Source organism: Chinchilla lanigera, unplaced genomic scaffold, assembly GCF_000276665.1.
Source record: "Chinchilla lanigera isolate Chin_1 unplaced genomic scaffold, ChiLan1.0 scaffold00026, whole genome shotgun sequence".
In the NCBI taxonomy this organism is placed as follows: Eukaryota; Metazoa; Chordata; class Mammalia; order Rodentia; family Chinchillidae; genus Chinchilla; species Chinchilla lanigera.
In genome coordinates this window covers 2,661,824-2,688,296 of record NW_004955427.1, presented here as the reverse complement: position 1 = coordinate 2,688,296, position 26,473 = coordinate 2,661,824, and the positions used below count along the sequence as shown (strand labels likewise).

The 26,473-nt window shown below is 38.5% G+C and overlaps 1 pseudogene; it reads right to left on the bottom strand.

Annotated features, from left to right (window-relative positions):
* Nucleotides 1-23,231: 23,231 nt before the first annotated feature.
* On the bottom strand, nucleotides 23,232-24,433 carry LOC102027206 (annotated as a pseudogene).
* Nucleotides 24,434-26,473: the final 2,040 nt, after the last annotated feature.

Here is a 26,473-nt window from a genome sequence, read left to right as displayed (position 1 = left end):
TAACGGAGACAGAAAGTTGTGTGGATTCCAGAGACACTGGCTAGCAAAAGCAATGGCTAGTTGGATGTAGGAAGGAGCTGGAAGAGGGTCAAAGACAAATTCTTTTTTTTTTTGGCTTACATACTTTGGTAGATCCTGGGTATATTCACTGAGATAGAAAACATAAAATTTGATTAAGAAGCAAATGTGAGATCAATTTTGAGATGCCCTAGAAACACAAGTGCAAGTGTTGAGGAGATGTTTGTATGAGTAAATGTTGGGTGTTATAATACTGAGCTTACGAATGGGTAACTGAAACCTGGTAGATGAGAATGTAAGGGAGACAGAAAGAAGGCTGTATCTTGAAAACGTGAGAAAGAAAGTGCTTCAACAAGGAGGGGCTGATTCAAAGTGTGGAGTGTAGCTCACTACGTGAAAGAGGAAGAGCATGAAAAAGCGTGTCTTGGTTTTAGAAACATTAGGGTCCTCATTCAGAATAGCCAGAATCGCCTGGCTAGAGTGGTGGAGCAGAAGCACACTGGATGGTTTGGGGAGGACATTGCACGTAAAGAAATGGTGACACAGCAGGAAGCAGTGCATCTGTGTGGCCCTTAGGGAAAGGCATGGGAGGGTGGCTGCTGGAGAGGAGTGTGCATGGCTAGCTTTGAGCAGTGCAGCCTAGGCTGTGGGATAGCTGCAGAGTCTGATACTACCACTGAGAACCAAATCCCCGGGTGTGCATAATTTATGCATAGGCCCACTGAGCTCATCAAACTATGATTTGAGGTCTTTCCTCTACTAAGCATTCTTTTAATACTAATTCCATGACACTCGTGACTGCATGCCTTCTCCCTGAAGATACAACATGAATGAAGGCTGTGCAAAATTGCATATGAAAATAAGCAAATTGTGAATATATTTATGTGATTTGCATATCAATGTTGTCTGATGTAATTCTTCAAGATTATATCACTAGCTTTGAAGAAATATTGGCTTTAATCTTCTTATGATTGCATGTATTTTTTTTGTCCCAAATGATATGGTTTTGGAATAATGGATAAATAAGTTTTAGAACAGAGTTGGCAGAACATGTTTTATATGAACTGTGAATTTAAAATTATAACTGGCAGTGCTTTTTTCTACTCTGCTAGGAGTGGGTTGGTATAAATAATCTGGAAAATCAGGGTTCAGCTTTCTACTTTTATGAGGCTATTTTAAGTATATTGCCTGTGAATGCCACAGGGAGTGTACCTATTGTGGAGCACAGGGCATTTGATACTACTTTCCTATCTTCATACTTTCTATCTTTTTATTATGAATGACAGGGTCAGTGTTTATAATTTTTGAGTGCAGTGTCATTTCCTGGATCCCTTTATATTATGCTGTTTCTCTGTCCTTTTATGCTTTCATCACAGGTTCTCTAAGTTCAACTGCCTTGGATATTTCCAATCTTTTTCTTTCTTTTCTGTTTTCTCCAGATTTGTTGGTATCAATTCATCCAGCGCCTATGCCTGTCATGTTCCTATTTTAGCCCAGACTGTCTTTTCCCCAGATTCTCATCTAGCCATCTGTTTTATTCCACCTGCATCTTCCAGTACCCACATCTCTTCCCAGAAGTAAATTATTAGTTTCCCTTTTCAATCGTCTGATTCTACTGAGATCATTTCCCAATCATTTGGGTTGAAACAAGGTCAGCTTTCATTTTTTCCCCTTTGTGACCAATTCAATAAGGTATAAAAATCCCATTAACTATTTTAAAATCAATGACCTGGTGCACGGCATCAGGTCAGTAGAGAGATGCTTCTAAAAATCAGTGGTTTCCTACTTTTCCTGCCTCAGCTGCATGTCTACTCATAGAAAATATATTTTAAGAGATTTTCTATTCCAGTGGTTATAGTAGAGCCTGTAGGCAATGGGCTTACATTGTGTGCACTGCTCCATGAATCTTAGACACTATGTGTTGATTTCAACAAGTTTTTAGATTGTTTCTTCTTCCTCTTCCTGTGTTTTGATATTTATATTTGTAGTTTTAGTTATTTTGCTTGCTTTTGTTACTTTAATCAATATAAGTATCTAGTTTTTGTCCTTCAACGATTGATGTTATTTCTTAGTCTCCTCTCTGTGAAATGAGAATGTGTCCCTACCTTCTCCTCTACCTTTACCGCAGTTTTCCCACACTCACTTTCTGCAGCCACGTTCCGGGTTGCTGTTTGATTATCTCTAGAAAATGAAAGCTAATATATGTGACCTACATTACTTCATGTTATTGTCCATATCTGTGTCTCTATTAAATTTCATCCTGCTCAGGCTCTGTGCTGTTATCTCCAGATTCTGAGGGGACACGTTCTTTGTTCTCTTGAATGTCTTATCTAATACTACACTTTTGCCGGACTTTTTTGAGGAAGAGAACTTTGTGATTCTTTTCAAGACATATAATTCCCATATAAAATTTATCCCTTTAAAATACACAGTTCAGACACTTAGTACATCACAAAGGCATCACTACTTACTCCAGAATATTTTCATTATGACTTTTCCTCAATAAAAATAATCTTCCTCACTTCTCCATAAGCTGAGGCCCTGGTTACTACTACTTTACACTCTTCTTTTGGGTTCACTTATTTCTACACATTTTACATACATGGAAACATATATTACTTATTTCTAGATTCTTTAGCCCTATGTATTCATCTACATTGTAATGTGTATATCCATATTTTAGTGAGAGACACTATTTCATTCCTGTTGTGGGTAATAATCCATTATATTACCACATTTTGTTTCTCAGTGGATGGATATTTATGCTAATTTACTTTTTGGCTATTCTGGATAATACTGCTATTAACATTTGTGCATGCATTTTGGTATGGATATACATTTTGGTTTCTCTTGAACTTGTACCTAAGAATGTGACTCAAGTGTGTGGAAATTCTATGCCCAACCTTCTGAGGAACCGTCTGATGCTTTTCTGAAGTAGCTGCATCACTTGACATTTCCTCCAACAGTGGACACAGATTCCAATTTCTTCACATTCTGGTCAACATTCGTTGTTTTCTTTTGATTCTGACCATCTCAGTAACTGACAGGATATTGCACAGTAGTTTCTTTGCATTTCCCTAGTGACGTAATGACATTGAGCGCCTCTTTCTGTGTGTATTGGAGAAATGTCTGTTCTGATTTTTTTGCCCATCTTTTCATGGATTGTGCTCTCATTGATAAGAGTACTGTAATATTGTGGATAGTAGATCTTTATCAGATGTATGATTTACAACCTTTTGATAAGTTTTCACTTTTTTATTACCCCTTAAAGCATAAATGTTTTAAGTTTTGATGAATTTGTATTTGTTCCTTTATGTTGTTCTTTTGTCTAGTCCAAAGTCATGAGAATTATATTTATGGTTTTATCTAAGAGTTTTATGTTTTATTTACTATTTTTAGGTCTTTAATTCACCTTATTTTTTAATTTTATTTTTGGTGCTTTGAATCAAATGCAGAGCCTGACTCATGCTAAGCACATTCTGTACCCCTAAGCTACTTCCTCAGCCACTTCTCAGTTCTTGTATATTGTATGTGATATTTGTCCAACTTCATTATTTTGCTGGAAATCTAGTTGTTACCCTATACAGGATCTAAGTCAGGTCAAATAAAGGCATGTTTGTGAGGAGAGTGTACTGGGGACTCCCTAGACAGGTGAAATGTCTGCAGTTCTCTGAGAATGCAGAGCCCCACCCAGGGGCTTCTGGGCTTCTGCTTTTCCCTGTGATTGGGGGTTATTGTTTTTCAAATCTACTACTGAGCTAGAGAAGGTGAGTGGGAAGAAGGCAAGTTAAAATGCCATGAAACTCAATTACTGAGATTCAGCTTCTTTTCTTGAATAAATGCTCCCTAGTTTGCTACCAGGCATATGTTAATTTCCAAAGTCATACAAAGGGGCTGGGGATTTAGCTCAGCGGCAAAGCGCCTGCCTGGCAAGCGCGAGGTCGTGAGTTCGGTTCCCGGCACCGGAGAAAAACCAAAAAAAAAAAAACAAAAAACAAAAACAAAGTCATACAAAAGTTGATTCTGTTATTTTCTCAGTTTTTAGACATCTGTTCTTTACAGTTTTCATTGAGGTCACCTCTTTACTATTTTCAGTACAACCTCATTATTTTCTCATCTCAACTATATTTACGTTTTTTTTGGGATGTCAGAGATTGAACCCAGGGTTTGCACATGGTACGCAAGTGTTGAACTTGAATCCATATTTATTCTTTTTTTTTTGAGTCATCTCTTAAAATATTTTTGCTGGAGACTTACTCAGGGCCTATGTCCCCCAATCATTAACATTTCTCAAATTATTCAGAACATAGTAAAACTTTTACCTTCTGTCATGTACATTTAGGTACCTTGTAAAGTCAAGCTGTTCTGTCTCTTAGATCTCTATATACCAGATTAAAAAACCTAAATATACACATATATACATATATATATACATATATGCATGCATGCATATATACACACATGTACAGATGCACACACATTAAGGTAGAGAGTCTGATTTTCTCAATATAAGACTTTTTAAAACTGATTAATTAATGTGCTTTCAGAGTGCTCTGATATTTAAACAAGCTTCTCTTGGCAAGAAAATATGCTATTGATTCTACTTGGATAAGAATGAATTGGTCCACTTCCAACCTGATCTCATTATTTCCCCTATTGGAATTCACCTAATTAGCATAAACACTTCCCATTCCAATTATTAAATTTGTTTCATAACTTCAGAGTTTTCTGGAATTTCCCAGTAATAAACACTTGCAGGGTAATCTGGGAAAAAATTTTCAGTCTTTTCCATCTGCTTTTTTATCAGCATTTTGGTCTTCTGAGCTCTGTCCAGAATGTCCCATCAAGCTTGGCTTACAGCATTCTACGGCTGCTTCTCCAGCCAGCGTCTCCAAACCTTGCCAGACTCCTCCTATGAACCAGTTCCAGAGGCTTCTGAACCACATGGTCAGGCAGTAACAACAATGACCCCACTTCTCTGGTACCAAAATCTAGCTTGGTTACTTCTCTCATTGCTAAGACACCAATACTCAACATTCACAGCTCTAAGGAGGAAAGGTTTATTTTGGCTCGTAGTTTGTAGAGGTTTCAGTACATAGCTGGCTGGCTCTAAGGCAGGGTGGTGTGGCAGAGGGAAAACAGCTCATAGCATGGTGGCAGGAAGCAGGGAGAGACATCAAGGAAGGAGGGGGGGGATACTGCATTTCCTGTGAAATAAGACCAGGTCTTATATTATTTTTTGCTCCAAGAAAACACAATAAGGTTCATTTTCAGGGGATATCTTATGTTTCATGTACATCAATCTACATTTATTCATGTATAAAAATCTACATTTATTCATGAACAAAAACTGCATTCCTTTAAATGTGGTTTTCTAGATCATCATAACTGTCCAAAGCCTGAATCCTGGCCTGAATTTCTTATAACTCCGTCTCCTGTGGAAACTTCATGTCCAGCAATAGAGCGCTCCTTAAACAAGTACTCCTCGTCCACGTGGCCGGATCATAGTGCCTTGGCGACACAGCTGTCAGTGATCTTACCCATGCGTGCTTCACCCAAGTCATGACCTCCGGCAAGTAGGCGTCACAAGGCTTCCATTAAATCAATGTTAATTGAAGCTGTACCAACAGGAGCAGTAACAAAGACGATGTCGTTAAAAACGATGGTTCACACAAAAGTGACAAAAAATTGCAGGCACCCAAACTCACGAGCATGTCTTTATTTCACATGAGTGTATTAAGTACATCTGTTACAACACACAACACTGAATTATGAAGGTGCATAACCAACCATGTTCATTATCAAGTGCTTGTGTTTTCTGTGCATGGTGTCTGCGCTCTGATTGGTCCTTCAGCAGTAAGTTTTGAGTTCATCCATTTACATAGGGATTTACCTCTAGTCCAAAGGCACCTGCTTGAGTATTTATAAACATCTAATTATAATTTATATTATCACTTATTTTAAGTAGTGATGTAAGTAATCATTATTTAATTCGGTATGTCTGTCATTGTTGGAATAGACGTTAAATGTATCTGTCGGGCTGACTGTTTCAACTGGGGCTTATTTTGGTGATAAAGCTTATGTTACATACTGATGGAGACCATTATGAAGCAGCCCTGAGCAGGACTTAAATTAATCAATTGACTTTCCATGTTTACCTGTGAGTCTGTCCAAGGCCTAGGCTCCTTGTCTGGAGATGGGTGGTGAACTCACAGTAAGTGAACCTCTGCGAGTCACTGATCCTACTAAAATCTGTAATGGTGAATGAAGCTGCAAAGCCTCAAAGGATAAGACAAGGTCACAGCCAAGGACACTTGGATCCGATCTCAACTAGATAAAGGCTGTAGCCTTAGGCATCTCACTGCTGGGTGAATTAATTTAATGCCTTACCTGGAGAAGTCCTTGAGAGATTCCGCCCTTCCGCCCTTCTTGAGTACTCCCCTCCCTTCTTCTGATAACCAAATAAATAGGGGCAACCTAGAGAAGGTCTTGGTCTTAGCCCTGAGAGAATCTTGAATCCTGTGAGAGGGCTCTGATCCTCATGGAGCCCTGAAATCATTCCATTTGCCTCTTTTTATTTAGCCTTCACTGTACACTCATTTGGGAGATTGCAGACCTGATCAGCCCACAATAACAAAGGGATATTATTACCCAATAACAAACACCCTGAAAAATCATGCGGGGGCTTATTTTCTTGGTAGGTCTTATTTTGGGGGAAATGTGGCCTACCCTTCCGGGTCAAGCCCCTGGTGACTGGTCTGTTCTGACCAGGCACCTCCCAGCATCACACTGAACTGTATAAACTCATCAGCAGACAAACCCACTGTGAGTATCACACACCATGACCCAGCCACCTCCAGGAAGCACCACCTCTGAGTGAATGAGGCTGTGGCCGGACATTTAGCTATAAGCCATAATTCTTAGAAAATAAAAAATGGGTGAAAATATCCCCAGAGTGCTCATAGACAGCTCCAACATCCTCCACCAGAGACACAGTGAAATGAGACAATTTTGGAAGTATTCAAGCTATGTGGATTTGTGACTCTGTTTAAGGAAGGTGTTAATTAGGGCTGTTTCTCTCCCAGGCATAGTCTAATCACCTAACGAGTTTGATAGAAAGATTCTTTTTTATTTTAAAGATTCCTTTTTGTGAGACAAGGTCTCACTACGTAGTTCAGGATGCGCTATGAACTCACTGTGTTGCCGAGGCTGGTCTTGAACTTGAAGTGATCCTCCTGTCTCAGCCTCTCAGGTGCTGGGATTATGGGTGTGTGCCACCATGCCCAGCTAGAAAGACTCTTAGTTAACCTTCATCTGTTAGCTTTCTGGACTTGCAGAGTTTCTTTCCCTTTTAGAGCCTGTTTCCAATCCTCATTGTGCATGAAACCCAAAGTACAGCTGTTGGAGACTTTCTAGCATAACTGCCTACTTTTCTCCCACCAGTTGAACTGTTTATTTCAAAATCTGCTTACTTTAAGTGTGGTTTTATCATAAATATAGGGTATGTTTATTACAATTTTATAGTCAAAGTCAGTGTTATAAAGTCAGTGAAATAAAAGGTCGAATGAGAGTTATTTCTGTGAGAATTAAGGTGATAAAAATATGACACTATGATGGGTGTTCTTGTGAGGTACAAATATGACATGAGATCAGTGGAGGGGTCACATTAGAAAGTACTTGTACTCAAACTGCCGACAGAGGACTTTGTATTCCTTCCTGCCGTGAGACTAACTGGAAAATTGATTGTGGTACTATGAAAACTTGTTCTATACTGAAAATTTGTAAATAAATGTATGTTTATATGTTTTAGCTAAAATGTTCAGAGCACTAGTCTATTTTGGATTGCACATATTAATAAGGATTCACTTTAAGCAACCATCTACTGGGCTAAGTATGTCATCTACGAGGGTCACGGTCCTATTCCCTCAGTCTTTAGTTCTCACTGCTAAGACAGCTGCTCAGTTTTCTCATGTCCTCGAGGCTGGACTTTGAATATTTGTTTCCCAGTCTCTAAGTTGTGCATTGACTTTTATGCATGGTTTGGGGATAATCCGCTTACATGCTGATGGCCACAGAAGCCCCTGTAGGCTAAGGACTGAGACGTGGAAGAGATGGTTCCGTGGGGTCTAGGATTCCATTATTGTTTGTCTCCTGCATAGATCCATGGCATTCTAACAGGTGTGTCAGTGTGTGAATATGTGCTTACTTAATGAATGAAAAATTCTAGTCTCACAGCTAAGGTCTTTTAGGAATTCTGAAACAATACAGGAGAGATTGTATTTCTGAAAAAGAAAATGGTGCATGACTCACCAAGTGCAAATAGGAGTTTTCCTGCCTGTTATAAAGCAATCAAGTTTCTTCAAATCTTTAATTTAGTCTTCATAAACTTTAATATAGCAGGTTTGAAATTTTTCAATAACCCAGATTGTAGGTAGTTGTACCGTTCCGAAAACAGCTGCCAGAGTGGGACAACTCCTGTCATGCTTATTTGAAAAGATGTCTGCAGTTGTTTAACAAAATGAAGTGCTTAATCCAGGATAAGGTTGTTATTGCCTTCTCTGTATTCCATTTAATATTTTTATTAGAAGGCTTATCTGTTGATGACACAGGTTTGGATAATGGTGAAATAAAAATATTTTAATACTAGGTGGACAAATCCTCTGTTTCTCTTCTCTCCGTCCCTTAGTCCTTGAATTAGTTGGAGCAGCTAGAAACATAGCCTGCAGTAGACGTTATTTTGTTGAATATATTTTTGTAACTTATTATATTTATCTCAGAAGAGGCTGAGTAAGAATTTTTCATATCCCCTTTTGTGTGTTGTATTTATTTTTATAAAATAAACTACTTTTTGAGAACATTTGAAAGTTCACAGCAAAATTGAGCCAAAAGTACAGAGGCTGTGCATGTATTCACCGATGCTGCAGATATATAGCCTCTCCTACCATATATTGACTCCGTAAAAACTGAGGTGTGACTTGCCTAAGTGATATATTCAAGATCAAATTAGTAATGACAGAGTCAATTTTGGTCCAAGGTCACCTCAGATTTTAGTTTTAGTACAAATTATTTTCACTGATATAATACATATTGCTTCTAGGATTGTCTTGCTACATTATATTGACTTTTACTGTTAAAACATTTTGTTGAACTTGACTTTTGCCTTTAAAAAGTTTTGCTTTGTGTGATTAATATTATTAAATTAATATGAGAATTCAGATATGAATAACTTGGAAAAATTGAATATTTTAAAATGAGAACTCATACAGAAAGTTTTTTTAGTATATTTGTCATAAAAGCTAAAGGAATACATTGTTTCATATAGTGGACTGTTTTATATATCGATAACTCCTGTGATGCAATCAGTGATTAATAATAGCTGTGTTGTGCACTTCCCCATTACAGGGATGAAATACTTGACACCTACAACTCAAAGGAGGAGAGGTTTATTTTGGCTCGGGCTTTTAGAGGATTACTCCATAGTCTGCTGACTCTAAGGCAGAAGTGCATTGTGGGAGATTTTGAGAAAAGATAGTTATTCATCCCATGGTCTGTGGGAAGCAAAGAGAGGCACCAAAGCCAAGAGCACACACACCTAGGTCACACACCAGTGACCTATTTCCAGCTAGGGCCTAGCGTCTAAGAACATGGTCGTACGAACACATCAATGGTTGAATCCATTATAGAGCATAGCACAATCCCACAGTCCAATCACCTGCCAAACACAGGAAACCTTTGGAGGATGCTACTTTAGATTTGCACTGTGACATTCCTTTCTGGCCACCAAAAGACTAATGCCCAGCTCACTATGGAAGATGCAATGGTTTGGGGTTAATCAGCTTACATGCTGATGGCCACAGAAGCCACTGTAGGCTAAGGACTGAGACGTGGAAGACATGGTTCCGTGGTGTCTAGGATTCCATTGTTGTTTGTCTCCTCCATAGATCTATGGCATTCTAACAGGTGTGTGAATATGTGCTTACTTAATGAATGAAAAATTCTAGTCTCACAGCTAAGCTCTAAGAATCACAAAATTCTTAACAATTCCAGCATTGCTAAAAAGTCCAAGTCCAAAGTCTCTTCTGAGACCCAAGGCAAACTCTTAGCTGAGAGCCTGTGTTAAAAAAATATTAATAACTATTTCCACATAAAGTAGCACAGGGTAAACATTCCCATTTTACAAGGGAGTGTTAGGGGGATAGAAAAGAATGAGACCAAAACAAGACTGAAACTCATGCACCAAATCCTGTAGTTCCATGTCCAGCACCTGCAGCAAGTGGTGGTGAGATGTGAACTCCTACAAGATTGATGGCTGTACCAGTGTGGCCTTGCTGGTTGTAGCCAAGTGGCCTCACTCTTAGGCTGCTTCTGTTTACTGCCTGTAGCTCTCCTCAGCAGATGAACCACATTTCTGGCATCTCTAACTTTGTAGAGTCCACTGCACTTTTGGCTTCACACTCACAGCTTCACACACCGCCCTCTCAGGGGCACACTGCTTGGCCTCCAAGGCCTTCTCCTGAAATCTAGGTGGTAGTCATCCTGGCTTCATAATTCTTGCATTTTTCTTGTCAGTAAAACAAGCACCACATGGATGATGCCAAGGTCAGCCTCCATCTCAAACAGTAACCTGGCACTCCTGGATCATGGCCACTGGACCTCTGAGTGCCGGGATGGCAGAGTGCTATGAAAGAAATCCCAAGGAAGCAGTCCTCCAGACAGCCCTTCTTGAGCAGGGAGCCCTGGAACTTTCTTCTCAAATGAGAGAGCTTTGCACAACCCAAGGTGTGATGGGTGGTTTCTTGCTGATCCCTGAGATGACTTCAAGCCATTAGTCTTATTGTCCTGATGCCAGAACTTGGCTTCTTTTTAATGTTAACCTTTTCAGCAACCACACTGCCAATGGCTCCAGCTTTGCAGGCACTGCCTTCCTGATAAAACTATAAACTCTTCACATCTGCTTTTTGCTCCTGATGTTCACTGCAGATCTGGCTAAAAGCAAACAACAGTACCCATATCACAGCCTGAACATTGGCCTGCTTTGAAATGTCCTTCATCGGATTAATTAATCCACCAGCCTTAATTTCAATGACCTGAAATGTCATAGGACATAGGCAAAATGAAGACAAATTTTCTGCCAACGTACATCAAATGGTCCCTAGTCCAACTGCCAATGGAGTCCTTCTTCCCAGCAGAAACTTCCTGAGCCTGGCCTTTACTGTCTGCTTTCTTATGAGCATTCTGGTCTTCTTTGGAATTCCAGCCAGAATCTTCTGTCAGTCTCTGCTTTCTCTACTGACAGCATTCTGAGGATTCTCTATCCAGCATCTCTAAACATTCCCAACTCCTTCTGAAAACCAGTTCCAAAGCCTTCTGAACTATGTAATCAGCTGTGGTGGCAGCAGTGACAACAGTTCTGGTACAGGATCTGTATTGGCCATTTTCCCATATCTGGACCAGATACCCAGTACCCACACCCTAAAAGGGGAGAGGTTTATTTTGACTCTGGGGTTTCAGTGGATTCAGTCCTCAGTTTGGCTGGCTCCAAAGAAAAAAGGGGAATAGTGGATGGATCTGGCAGAATATAGCTTCTCATGCCTTGGAAGCCAGAAAGCAGAAAGCGAATGGAGGTGTCGTGGATAGAATATACCCTGGTCAATGCCCGGTGACCCATCCTCAATCAGGCCCCACTGCCAAGCATCACAGTCAATTGCCGAACTCAGCAGTGAATGAATCCACTGAGGAGTATGATTTCTCCACAGTCTAATCACCTTCTGAATACGTTGGGGATGTTTAAAATTTAGACCATAACTATAGTGAAACTCGCCTCTTTCTAATTCTGCTTTTCTGTTTGCTATGCTTCTTGCATTCAAATATTTACTGAGCATCTACTGTACTTTGCAAGTCACCCAACTGCCAAACTACCTATTAGTGAAAGCATGTGGTATGAGATTTATCATATTCTGCTCTTTCTATAATCCTGCAAGATGATGTTAAACACACAGGGAAATAATACGGCCTCTGTCCTCTTGCTTATGTACTAGGTATACTTTAAATATTTCCTTCTTGCTTCTGGCTTTGCTTCAACAGTATATCACCTTTTAAATTTCATATTTCCTATCTTCACTTAATTACAGCATCTCTTCTCTCCTATAAAATGTATCCCACTTTGATTAATCACTTGGGTTACTGCACCTTTAAAAATCTTCCACCAACTTCTTTTCAGTCTCTGTGTTTCAGTCACAGATCTCAAAGCCAGCACATTTCAGAGCTTGGTGCTCACATAAAGATTATGAATAAATTATAGGAAAAGAACTTCAATAATGATGGCTAGCATCACTTAAAAATAGCCTTAGAGAAAACAGGAAAGTAAGGTATGATTACTGGGATGTATGCGAGAATTTAAATGTAGCAGATGAAGTCAGTATTGGAAAAATGAGATAAGAAGGGATGCTAAGTGCTGGTGTTCTAGTCTATTCTGAAAGATGGAGCATCTCACAGTAGGTGAGTTTCTTCTTAGACTGAATGCTAGTTGGGAGATGAGCAGTGCCTAAAGCTCATGCTTTTTCTAACCTTAGCTGCTTCATTGATGTCCCTGGGAACTAGGACATCCTGTGTCCCTCTTTCCCCTCAGTCCAAGGGGATTTCAGATTCTGAACCTGGTTATGGGTGAAGTTTAGGCACAGCTATAGTGCACTGAAACTGGTTAGTGGATTTAGGCTAGAAGAGACTCGAATTTCTTGGACTAACGGTAGGTCTCCCTGTGACTTGGTTTTCACACTTCTACAAGAGAAACAGTGTGACTATACCTCTTTTTTCCACCTTCCTCCTAGGACCATTTCCTTTTTATACTACATATTTTAGTAGACATATTATGTCACGGGCATTGGTTTGCCTAACCCAGATGGGCCCCAGAACAGATCTTCCATCTTCATTTTCCTCTGTATCTTCAGTGTGTAGCACAGTATCTAGTCTAGACTATAGGTGACAAAATAGTAGAACTGACAAAATCTCCTGTGAAATGGTAAAAAATTCACCACCTCCCAGTGTGTGTGTGTGTGTGTGTGTGTGTGTGTGTACTTTGAGAGTATGCAAGTATGTGTGCACGCATGTATCAACTGGCTTTCTGTGACCACAGTAACAATGTTAAATTTCATAATCATTTGCAAGACAAAGCATCACAGCTCATTAAAATCTATGCTATCATCTTTCAAAAATTTGTTATGCTTGTTTTGATGATATAAAATGTGTGCGGACTTTATTGTAGATCTTTAAATAAGTTGAACTGAATTAGAAATTGAAGCACTAGTTCAATTAAAATTTAGCACCTGTCTTTACATTATAGAAATAAAATAGCATCTCAATAGGACACTAACGTGTCAGACATTTCAGGGTGATATAAGCACTCCTGTGCTACGTGATTACTGAGCCGAAGGCAGCATATCAGGTTGACATTTAGCATCAAATTAAAATCTCTCATAAAGCCGCTAGTCAACTTGTAGTCAACTTGTGGGTGAGCTCATACTGCCATTTTTGGAAGTGTCTTCTCTCAGGGGTCCTAACACAGACACTGGGCTCGTTAAGATATTAGACCCATCCTGGGCAACATTTCACAGTGTGCTAGCTTAGCAGCATTTCACATGGAGTTCTATGACTGTAAAATATTTTGAGAAAAAAATTATGGCATATGGGAAGGATTCTTATATTTACACTATTAAGCACAGTGTATTCTTTTTCTACAAGTTAACTAATCAAAAATTTTCTCAAGTATCTTATTCATTCTCAGAAGCAAAGGCAAGAGGCTGGTGACTTTTTTGTATTCTCACATCAACAGCCAGGAGGCATTTTAATTTAAGAGGAAACAAAATCTTTGACCTACTTGTAAATGACTGAGACTGATTAACCTTTGTTTAAATTCAACTAACTTAAAATAAGCAATCTGGAAATAGGTTTCCTTCATTTTTCTGTAGGAAGCAGAGAAAGTAGTCACGTAAATATACAATGTGAGAATAGATGTTAACTACTTAAATGCTGATGTCAATTTTGAAGAAGCTTCATTTAAGAAATATTCCATGGTATTTTATGTAGAAATGAGCTTCTCATCTGTACGGTTTAAATAACACATTAGTTTTACACATGTGTAAAGCCAGAAGAAATCTTGATACTATTTTATTTTGGTGGATATAGGACTATGTTTCATCTCCAAAGTGACATGAATCAATCACAGTGTTAAATACTGAGTGGCAAGACAGGACTCAATGGAGGGTTCTACATTAACATTTGACATTCTTCATAGTGTTCTGGCCTGCACAGTTTTTGGCTAGAATGGTATGTAAACATCCCTAGGTTAGGAGTAAGAACACTTACCTCAAACTTGTGACTCAGGTCTCTCTTTCTGTTGGAGAGTATGAGAGAATAGAAAATGACTTTTCTGGGGAAAAATCTGTATATGAGCAAAGTGTTTAAGTCATATATGTCTGTAAAATTCAACAGAATTAAGATAAGTAATACTGAAGGGATTGATTTGGAAAGTGATGCTGTTGTGAGTTTCTATAGTAACAAGCATAGTAAGTTTTTAGTTTGGAACCAAGAACTGAGAATATTGTACATTGACTAAGTTTATCTTTAAGCATTGCTAGAACTGCTACATCCAGAGATTAAATGTCCTTAGTAAAGAATTATTCATTTTGTTGATAAACCTTGGTTATTTAAAAGTTCTTTGGGTAATCTTTTAATTATTGTATGTGTATATTTAGTGCTTATAAAGTCTTAACTAATCTACTCAATGATTAATATTATAAATCACTGATATGATTACTTTTCTGTTTCTTTAGCCAAAATTCCAAATAGTTTGGAAATAAGAACTGAAATATTGCATATTGACCTTTTTGTCCTAAGTTACTTCTTCTAGTTTTCCTTAGCTATGTCATTGCAATGAAGCAAAAAAAAAGTCCTGCAGCCAGTACCAAAGGATTCTAATACACACGATCAGTTGCAGGCAGCAATGACCCTACTTTTCTAGCACGATTTTTTGTGTTAATTAGCTTCCCTGTCACTAAGATACAATAACTGACACACCCAAGTTAAACGGGAGGTTTAATTTCGACTCACGGTTTTATGGGGTTTAGTTGACGGTAGTGGGTAGAAACAGCCGATGCAGAAAGGTGTCCAAGGCAGAAGCACCTGGTGGAAGGGTGTGGGGGAGAGAGCATGCATAGTTCATGATGGCTGCAAGCAGAGCAGCACCAGAAAGGAGAGAAGGAGGGGCCCGATACGGACCTGATGCACATCTCTATGACCCACTCAAACACACCCAGAAGTGCACTTTATTAAAACCCCGGGCAATTCACAAGCCAATGAATTTGACAGTCCGTCTTATTCTTACACCCAGTGACAGGTATTTTGTTATAGCAGCACAAACAGACTAAGACATCTAGTCATTCCATGATAGTATTCCCATAAAAAGGTCTTTGATTTAGCTTTTCAATGTAAGGTGCTATATTCATAGATTTCAGAGGTTTAGGAGTGGACATTTTGAACAGTGGGGACTGTTCTATCTGGAATAATAGCACATTGTAATTTCTGTGGTAGATAAGAGGAGCTGAGATAATTGTAGTAATTCTTGCAATTAGGAGCACAAAGCAAAAGCTTGTGGTGTTATGATATGTCAAAATAGGATACCTACATCTTTCATGAGTAATAGTTGTAAGGTTTCTTGGTAAAGTAGTTAAAAAGTAAAATACAGATTTTATGGCACATTTCAAATGTGGCCCTTCCAAGAACTCATCATTTTGCTCTTCGTGAAGACTCATTTATTCACATGAGCTATGTTTCTTAGTTAATAAGTGTAAGAAACAAAATGTGCTACATGTTGCTTTCATAAAGACTTTTTTCGTAAAGACTTGCAAAGCCAGATAACAGATAACAAATGTTGGTGAAGTTATTATGTGTGATGACTAATGTGATTATAAATAGTAGTGGCAGGAGTGAAGGGTACAGATTGCTTTGTGAAGATATAAATGGGACTTCTAACCTGGTGAGGGGATCAGGGAAGATTTCAGAAGTCAGGGAGATAAATAACCAATAGTTCTTGAAAAAATAGCTTCATCCTTAGATATCGGCATTTTATGCATTTATGCCATGGGAACAGCAACTATAAAAACTATTGGTAGATAGTTCTCTTCATCTACTTAAGGCATTTCCAACGAAAACATTTTGAGCAAACTTGCTTTGAGTTTAAGAAGTCCATCAGTGGTACAATGTTTGTGGCAATGGTCTAATGCTCCTAAGGAAAGAGAATTCCTGTTACTTCAGTGAGCACCAGGTGGGCTGGTGAGAAGAGAAACGCAAAGTTAAAATGATGTCTTTTAGTCCATTTTATGTTGCTACAACAAAGCGCAGACTGGGTGGTTTATAAATAATAAATTCAGCTCATAGTTCTGGAGCCTGGGAGGTCCAGGTCTGAGGAGCCGCATGAGTGAAGGCTTTCTTGCTACGACTGGGACTCTGTTGAGTAGCACTGAGGAAGAGCATCTCGTGGCCAGAGGGAACAACAAGGCAATGAGCCAAGCTGGCTTTTACAACAGACCTGCTCTCAAGATAATTCGTTACTGTACTAATGCACAAGTACATTAGTCCCCAAGAGGGCCTGGTCATGATTAAATCGCCTTTTAATGACCCCATATCTTAGTTGCTTTCTCATTGCTGAGATAGACTACCTGACACCCACAATTTTAAAGAGAGGTTTATTTTGCTTCACAGTTTCAGAGGGTTCAGCCCATGGTTGGCTGGAGCCAAGGCAGAAACAGCATGCTTGAAGGGCCTGGGCGGAGGAAAGCTATTTAGGACCCAGAAGTCAGGAGGCAGAAAGCGAGAGAAGAGGACCGAGAAGGTCGGCCTCCAGTGACCCACCTCTAACCAGGCCCATCTCTCGAAAGCAAGTCAACTGTCATGCTCCATCATCCAGTCAGCTTCCAGAAACCCTGCCTCTTAGTGCTGCCTTTTCTCCCTCCAAAAGTGATTTTTCTGAAGTCATTTTGTTAACATTTTTAATGGGGTTTGGTGAGATATGTCCACATAGTCATGCAGCATGCAGTGATCAACTTCTGTCCCTCTACCACTAATCCCTAATCTCCAGCAATGGCTATTCTGAGAACATGTGGTGTTTGTCTGTCTGTGTGTGACTTATTTCACTTATCTGGATGTCCTCCAGTTCCACTCATGTTCCTGAAAATGACAGGATTTCACTCTTTTCATGGCTATCACTTGGCTTTGTGTACACCATGTTTTCCTGATCTATTCACCTGTTGAGGAGCACTTAGGCTGATTCCATACAATAGGGGTGTGAACAGAGGCACAGTAAACACGGTGTGCAGGTATTTTTCCATTACACCAACTTTTTGAACCTTTTTTTTTTTTTTCCTCCGGTACCGGGAACCGAACTCACGACCTTGCGCTTGCCAGGCAGGCGCTTTTGCCGCTGAGCTAAATCCCCAGCCCCTACACCAACTTTTTGATTCCTTTGAGGATATGCAGGAGTGGGATAGCTGGATCATACTATTGTTACAGTTTTAATTTTTTCAGGAACCTCCATACTATTCTCCAGAATGTCTCTGGTAATTTACAATCTCATCAACAACAAAAGAGTTTCTTTTTTTTTGCCATTGCCACCTCTTAATTCTTCAAAGAAGTAGAGGTAGTTTCAATAGGGACATTCAAACCATGGAGCAATGTCGTTGTCTTTTAGGTTACTGTCTCAATGATGTTAGTAACTTTCTGAATTGGTTTGTTAAAAAAGTAAAAAAAAATTAGTCAGTGTTATGTGCATTCCATATTCCTACATTCTGAAGAAACCCTAATACATTTTTCTTTATGGTTTCAGAACTGCCCTTGGTTACAGGTTGATATCAGGCACTAAGGAAAAATTATAATACTGTGTGTCATCTGCAGATTTGCATGTAAGTTATCATATGCAGTCATAGTTAATACTGAAATACTGACTTTTTATAACCATATGTATCTTAAACTGTGCTGATCACAAACTTCTTGTACTGTTATTTAAGTTCTTGTAGTATCTGTTTGAAGCTTTTTTCCTGAGCTGTCATAGGATTATGAATTTGGTGAAGACACTTCAAGAAGTTTAACTATTACAGAGCCTACCTCATCACCTCTTTGGTATTTACATTGTTTTTGTTGGTTACTAATAGATCACTGTCTGGAAAAGATAGATAATAGACAGCCTGCATGAAAACTTCCATATAAATGTAACTTTTTACTGGCAGTACTTCCTCACAAATATGGGATATTGTGGACACACTTTATCATATCAAACATGTCTTCATGTTGACCTTAGTTGTTATTTATTCTCTTAGGTTTTCCTGTTAATTATCTGTTTTATCTGTATTTATTCTCTGAGGTTGAATAAAGGATTTTGATTTACATTCTTACAGAATGTATTTTGTTATCTTAAAAAACTGCTATTAAGGTTTCTGTTTAAGCCTAGAACTCATCTGTGTTGCAGACTTTTTTGAGAGAAAAATATTTCCTCTTTATTCTTATTTTTGGGCAAGTGTTTATACACATATGTTTATATCTGTGATAATTATATATCTGTGAATCACAAACAAATGATGATTTGCAAGAATTTAGAAGCTACCAATCTTGTATTCTTACTTCTGATCATCTGAGCAACTTTGTTGAAGATAGCAATATGTAATAGAACAACCATTGTTAATCTCCTATCATCTTGTTTTTAAATTCTGTATCATTTTTATTGTTTGGTTTGGGCTTTGTTGTTGTTATTTTATTATTTTTTTCTCTTTAAAATAAAAAAGAATTTAGAAGCTAGAAAATTATTTAAGGTCTTATAAACCTTCATACTTGCTACTAGATAAACATTCTAAGAGATTATTTTTGTTAGATTACTTTGAGCTTGAACATGCTGCCTTCTGGCAATCTCTTGGTCATATGAATTTGACACATCAGACCAATTATTAAGAAACTTAAAATAGCTTATCAGTTTGAGTAAGAGAGAAGATTAAGAAATTTCTCGTGTAAAATGCTAAATAAGTTGATTATATTTGCTGTAGTTTGGACTTTCTTAAAATGCAACTAGCAACTATGAAATGTAATTTTCTATAGGGCAAATACACAGAACTGGTTCAGAGCAATCTATTACTTTTTATGACTAAGTATTGTTTTAACACAACATGAAAATAAGCACATGCCGCTGTACAGGTTTTTTCTGCCCTTCAAATGAAAATCTGATTTATACTGATTTGATTATTATATTTTATTCTTTAAAAATCAGTGGCAAAACAGTTTGAAAATTTTATCAGCATATGTTTGCGGTATGTAACAGTTACATGAATCTTGGGGAGCTGGTATGTTTACCTGTGAAATCTCGGTCATTTTGATTCCGCTTTGCCCCCTGCCCTCCACTCTCCCTCCTTCACCAGCGTTCCTTCTCATTTCCAGAGAGTCTACTTCCCCGTCACCTATCATCTTTTCTTTTGCTCTTTAAATTATTTATATTTTGGGAGTCTTATATTAGAAAAAAATCATGCGATATCTAACCTTTTGTGTATGATTTATTTCACATTACGTTATATTCTCAAGATCTATTCATTTTCCTACAAATGACCCAAATTTATTCTTCTTTATGGCAGAGTATTATTCCACTGTGCATAAATACCACATTTTCTTTACCTGTCTGCTGAAATGCCAATCATAACACCGAGATTCCATATTTTTTTTTGTTTTTTTTGTTTGTTTGTTTGTTTTTCTCTGGTACCAGGAACCGAACTCACGACCTTGGCTGGCCAGGCAGGTGCTTTGCTGCTGAGCTAAATCCCCAGCCCCCGAGATTCCATATTATTCCAGTAAGAATGACTATTATTAAGGACTCAAAAACCAAGACATCTCAGGGAGGCTGTCAGAAAAAAAAACCCATATCCCAATTTTTCTTCAAAATGTCTGGTGTTGTGTTTGACTTTTGTATTGGACCATGTTAGACTTAAAGTCACTTGTGGAAACTTAATGCAGAAAAGGGAAAAGTAAGGATCTGTGGTCAGTTTTTAAGTCTTCACTGTTGGATAAAAGCTACTTTTCAGAGAAGTGCTGGAGCATTTCGGAAGAGCTCAAGGAAGATTTCTTTTAAGGTCAGCCGTTCACATGCTGGTGTGATTAAATCCTACATTTTTTCTGCAGGTTACTAAGCAAGACGTGGGATGTCAGAGAAAGGCTTGTGGCTTGGGAGAACCTATAGAGGGCTCATACTTATCTCAACTATTTTCTTGAGGTATCCCAGATCATTGCTAGTTGCTTCATAGAATGTTAGACGTTGTTGTAGGTAGCCACTCCCTGTTTGGTAAATCTAGTTTTATGTAGCATCATGGCTCTCGGGAGCAGCACTCAAGCGAGGGTGAATTTTTCAGAGGTCTGGCTGAGGAAGAAAAACTGAAGAGTAGATTGGACATGCTTTTAGACCAGTGAAGGCAGGAATGAGGAAAGTTATGACATCTCACACCATATGGAACCTAGTATACCTTTTCCAAAGCTACACTCCAAAGTAATGCAGGAAGCTAAGTGTAAAGTGGAGGCCATGTAACTGTGAGTTCTGTGTGAAAAATATCACCTATAAAGAAAAAAGTGCTATAACTTCAGCCTTGAGTGAGGTGGAAGGCTAATGGGAAATTTGACTTTCACACAAAATTAGACACATAAAAGTATGGCCATAAAAAGTCAATTATTTTAGGTTATCAGGAAAGAAGAGTATGCCCACATCATAGTTCCAGAAGCAATTATCTGAGAAATCTGGGAGAAGGTATCTATTCACCACCTGCCTCCTCCTTTTAAAGCTCTCTAGTATTTTATCATCTTTCCTATTTTGGGGCATTTTCTGCCATAAAGATCTTGATGGGAAGCAGAGTCCATTTCCTGATATATAAACAAAAATTTCCTTACTATCCCAGAAACAGAAAATTCTGAGAAGATGCTACTCTAGCTCCTATACAGCTAGGTCAATAAACGTGTAGCTGGAATTTTCCATATGGAGTCAGTGATGCAAGGCTAGGACCACAGATGGGGAGGAGCTCTCTAGGAAGATACCTAGAAGGGAAAGAACTGGGTCAAATGATATTTATGGTTTTAGTTTTTGAGGAATATTTATAGACTTCCTCAGCGCTTGTATAGTTTACATTCCCACTAACAGTGTAGAAAGTTTCCTTTTTCCTTCATCCTCCACTGCATTTGTTATTACTTGATTTCTTGACCACAGTCGTTGTTTGTAGAGTGAGATGGTATTTCAGTGTTGTTTTAATTTGTATTTCTCTAATGGCCACAGATGCTCAGTGTTTTTTCATGTATTTATTGGCCATTTGTACTTCTGAGAAGTGTCTGTTTATTTCAATTGCCCATTTTTTGATTGGGTCTTTTATTTGGGGCGAGGGGCTTCTTTATACATTTTAGACATTAGTTCTCTATTTGAGGAATAGCTGGAAAATTTTTTCCCCATTCTGAAGGCTGTCTCTTCACTCTGTTGGTTGTTTATTTTGCTATGCAGATTTTAAACTTGATATGATTCCACTTGTTGACTCAGTATTATTTCTTGTGCTGTTGGGGTTCTGTTGAGAACGTTCTTGCTTACACCCACGTATTCAGGTTTTACTTATTTTATCTTCAAGCAGGATAATTGTTTATAACTTTGATCCATTTTTAGTTTACATCTGGTAATCTGAGCAATGTAGTTGAACATAACAATATGTAATATAACAACCACTGTTTTTCCTACCATTTTGTCTTGAAACCCTGTATCACTTTTAATGTTCTTGCTTTGTTTCATTTATGTTTGTGATGTTGGTGCGCTGCTGTTTTTTTTTTTTTTCTCATTTACTACTCTCTTTAAAATAAAAAGAGAGGTATTACTACTCTCACATGGTGAGAGGTATTGGCCTAGAGTCAATCTTCTGCATGTGGATAGCCAGTTTTCTCAGTATTATTTATTAAAGAGGTTATCTTTCCTCCAGTGTATGCTTTTGGCCCCTTTGTCCAGGTCAAATAGTTGAATGTGGCTGGGCTGTTTCTGCACCTCTGTTCTGTCCCATTGATCTGATGTCTGTTTTTGTGCTGTTTCCATGCTGTCTTTATTACTGTAGCTTTGTAATATAACTTCAATCCAAGATCGTGATGCCTCTCACTTGCTTCTGTTACCCAAGGTTGCTTTCACTATTTTGGGTCTCTACTGACTCCATATGAATTTTATGATTGTTTTCTCTAGTTCTGTGAAGAATACTATTGGTATTTTCATTGGCATTGTTTTAAATCTGTGTATCAAAAGTATGGTCATTTTGACTATATTTTTCTGCTTGTCCAGGAACAAGGAATATCTTTCCATTTTTTATGTCCTCCTCAATTTTCTTTTTCAGAGTAAGGTAGTTGTAAGTTGTAGAAGTTTTTCACTTCCCTGCATAGGTTAATTCCAAAATATTTAAATTTTGTTCCTATTGTGAGGACAGTGCTTCCTAATTTCTTTCTCAGCAAGTCCACTAATGGTGTACAGGAACATAATTAATTTTTGTGTTTTTATTCTGTACCCTGCTACACTGCTGAATTTGACGATTAATTCTTGGAGTTATCTGGCGGATTATTTGGGGTGTTCTCTGTAGGGGTCATCTGCAAATAATGAGAATTTGACTTCTTCCTTTCCTGCGTATACCCCTTTCATTTCTTTGTCTTGCTTCAGTGCTTTGGCTAATGTTTTGATGACTGTGATGAGCTGTGTGTTGACAGTGAACATTCTTGTCTTGTTCCTGATTTTAGAAGGGGAGCTTTCAGTTTTTCTCTGCAATGTTCTGTTGGGAGTAGACTTGTCATAAATGGCTTTTATCAGCTCGAGATGAGGTCCGTCTATGCCTATTTTCTTCAGGGCTTTTATCATAAATGGATGTTTGATTTTGTCAATTTTTTTAATGCATCTATTTATTGAGATGATCATGTGAATTTTTAACCTTGCTTCTTTTTTAAAGGATTTTTATACTGTATTTAAAAATCATAAAATAAAAAAGGGATCAATCAACATATATATCAGAAGTCCCTCCAGCAGTCCCAGTACTCACCAGCTTTTCCCATCTCTGCTCAGAACATAGATCTTTTAAGGATCATTTCCTTTGCTCAGTCCACACCTCATTTAAAGATCTTCGAGATGATTCCAGTTCTTAAAATCAAACTTGTTCTGCCACATCCAAGACCCTGAATTTATCCAAATTGTAGAAACATGCTTTGACCACCCATACACCAAAATACCCCCCATTCAGATCAACAACAGCTTTAATTGCTGATTCAACTCTCAGATTCTAAAAATATATATACCGCTTCATCATCAGGGGTGCCAGGAATTTCAGATATCACACATTTGCCAGTTTTGCCATATTTTTCACAATTTTTCCTTAATTTCAGTGGCCAAGTGGTCATCGACTTCTGCACCAGCCGTGTCCCTCAGTAGGACCACTTCAGTGGGATGTTCAGTATTTCAGTTAATGGATTTGAATCCGACTTCTTTGGTGCATCTTAAGACTCACCCTTCTCGGTGGCATCACCCTCGATGACCTTGCCGCCCCCTTTGCAGGTCTTCTGCACCGACAGCGCGGTGCTCAGCCCCTGCTCGTGCTTCCCCAGACCCTGGCCTTCCTGGAAGCCGTACTTCTGCATGATCTTAGGTGCTACTATGCCACCCACGTTAGCAACGAAGGAATTTCCGGGGTCAGGTGGAGAGCTTGGCCTATCTTGCTCCTCTTATACTGGGGAGGAAAAGCAGCTTTGGAAGACTGTGGTCGAGCTCTTGAGTCCTCTTCATAGGGAAAGTCTCGGGGTAACTCTCTTTCTTTACAAGAGAAGTAGGTGGTGCGATAGCAGCTCCTACCATATTGCTTTTTCTCCTCTCCGGCTCATAATCTTCATCTCCGTTAGAATCTGGATCTGGTCACCTTGCAGTCCCACTAGCTTCATGTCTGTCTTTACGCCTCTTTTCCCTTTCTTCTACTTCCTTCTGTCTCTCCAGCTCCCGCTGTCTCTGTCGTTCCTCTCTCAGGCGCTTCACGACTTTCTCTACGCATTAGGAAACACAGGATCATATCAGCTAAAGGAGTAAGAATTTCTCCTGCAGAAAACCCACTGGCAACAGGGTCCTTCAGGCCTGCCGCAGCATGTGGTGTGTGTCCACAATCTGTCGGCCATCTGCAGATCCGCCTCCTTTTCAGTCAATGACTGGAGCAAGAACGGCACTTTATTTTGTCCTTTGGCTCTTTGCCTCACTGATAGCTGCCTTCTTCCCCTGAAGCGGAGACTGCAGTAGCGTAAGGTTTTTAGACCAGCCTTCTGCTTTTCAGTCACTGGCTTCCCCTCCCAGGTCATCATATAGTGACATCTTTTTTGTGTAATGCCAGCCCACTGGGGCACGGCGGCAGTCTCGGAAAGCCCCGCACCACGGGAGTCAGCAGTGGTGCTCACGCTGCATCCAGTCTGCAGGGCGCTCTGAGGCGCAGGGTGAGGGAGCCTTGGCCTTGCTTCTGTTCATGTGATGAATTACATCTATTGATTTGCATGTGTAGAGCTGTCATTACATCCCTGAGATGAAGCCTACTTGGTTATGATCTACGACCTTTGTGGATTCATTTGTGGGTCCTCTGTTCCGTTCCATTGGTCTACAGGTCTATTTTTACTCTCATACTCTTCTATTTTTGGTACCATGGTTTTGTGATATGTTTTGAAATTGGGCGTTGTGATGCCTCCAGCAGAGCACTCTTTGCTCAGGATTTTCTTGGGTATTCAGGATATTTTGTGCTTCCCTATGAATTTTAGGATCATTTGCTCTAGTTCTTAGAGGAATGCCGGTGGTATGTTGATGGGGATTGAACTGAATCTATAGATCATTTTGTGTAGTATGGTCATTTAAAAATTGTAATAATCCAAACATATGAACCTGGTAGGCTTTTCCAATATCTAGTGTCTTCTGCAGTTTCTTTCTTCATTGTTTTGTGACTTTCATTGTAATGTTCTTTCACTTCCTTAAATTTATTCCAAGTTATGTATGTATGTATGTACATATATATGTATGTGTGCATGTATTTCTGGCTATTGTGAATAAGATTATTTTCTTGATTTCTTTCTCAGTGAGCTCATTATTGTTTATAGAAATACCACTGACTGTGACTGGGGATATAGCTCAGTGGCATAAGTACCTGCCTGGCAAGTGCAAGGTCATGAGTTCCATTCCCAGCACAAAAAAAAAAAAAAAAAAAAAAAAAAAAATGCCATTGATCTTTGTATGTTGATTTTTGCATTCTGCTACTAGGTTGAATTTGTCCATCAATTCTAAGTCTTTTTTTGGAGTCCTTAAGATTTCCTGTGTATAGAATAATATCATCTGTAAGCAGGAATAATTGAAACTCCTCCTTTTCTATTTTTATGCCTTTTATTTCTTTCTCTTGCCTCATTACTCTGGCTAGAATTTGTAGTACCATGAAAGTGGTGAGAATGAATATCTTTCTCTTTTTCCAAGAGAAGCTTTCAGCTTTGTCCATTTATTATAGTATTGGCTATGGGTTTGTTGAATATGGCCTTTACTAAGTTGAGATATGAACTTCTTCTACCGAATTTATTCAGGGCTTTTGTCATGAAACAACATTGAATTTTATCAAAAAAATTACTACATATATTGAGGTGATCTATGATTTTTATCTGACCCAATTTACATGCTGTGTTGTTTGTTAATTTACCTGTCAATAAACTATACCACCCTGCATTTCTGGAATAAGGCCAACTTGATCATGGCATACAATCTTTCTAACATGCTGTTGAACTTGATTTGCAAGTATTTCTTGAGGATTTTTACATCTATGTTCATCCTGGACATTGATCTATTGTTTTCTTTTTTGTTGTGTCCTTGTCAGATTTTGGTAGTAGGATATCCTGGTTTCATAGAATAAATTTGGACCAATCCATTCTCCTTATAGTTTATGGAATAGTTTGAAAAGCATTGGTGATAGTTCTTAAGGTCTGATAAAATTCAGCATTGAAGTCTTCCATTCCTGGGCATTTGTTCGTTGGGAGCCTCCTGCTTTTTTTTTTTTTTTTCTTCTTGTTTTGGTCCGGGGAATCAAACTCAGGACCCTGCAGCTTCCAGGCAAGCACTTGTGCCGCAGAGCTGTATCCCCAGCCCCTGGTTTGTTTTTTTTTTACTGTTTCAATTTCATTACTTGCAATTGATTGATTTAGACTTTATTTTTATGTCCTTTTGATTCAATTTGGTAGGTCATACATGTGCAAAAGTTTTCTATTTTTTCTAGATTCCAATTTATTCTTACCATGAATCTATTTGATTTTTAATTTTAAAAAATATTGCAAAATGATCCTTTGAATTTTAGTAGTGCGTACTTTAATGTTTTATTTTCAACTCTGATTTTAT